Source organism: Petaurus breviceps, unplaced genomic scaffold (assembly GCF_028583685.1).
Source record: "Petaurus breviceps papuanus isolate PSGF00001 unplaced genomic scaffold, PetGlider_PUasm1.0 90692, whole genome shotgun sequence".
Lineage (NCBI taxonomy): Eukaryota > Metazoa > Chordata > Mammalia > Diprotodontia > Petauridae > Petaurus > Petaurus breviceps.
The window spans coordinates 9,893,550-9,894,072 of NW_027187313.1; positions in this window are offsets into that span (position 1 = coordinate 9,893,550).

Sequence of the window (523 nt, forward strand, 5' to 3'; positions counted from 1 at the left end):
CCACCTAGTCAAACCCATACCCAAAAAAGAATTCTTGTTGCAACATAATAAATGGCCATCCAGCCTCTGTTCGATGATCTCCAATGTGGAAGAACTCACTACCTCCCAAGGTCATTTAGTCCACTTTGGCTAACTCTAAAAAGGAATAGAAGATATTATTCTTTTCCCAGCCTGTAATAGTAATGTAATTTAAAGATACCCCTTTATTGGCTTGGTTTTTGGCTTGATTGTATTAAAACCCAGAGCTTGTGAATCCCACTTGTGGGATGGACTTGTTGACGAAAAAAGAGAGGGCTGAACTGGGAGGAGCTGGTGACATAAGAGGTGGAGAGAGACTGAGAAGATTGCTGAGTGCCACTTTGAATTGCCCAGGACTTTTGAGAGCTGCCACCCAGAGCTGCCAAGGACTGAGGAGACATGGCTGTTATGCTGGTACTTTGCTGTTGGTTCAGAGCTACTGAGACTGTCCTGCAGACAGAGAGTGAATACTGTCCACTGGTGAAGGACAGTGCTGTTGTTGCAG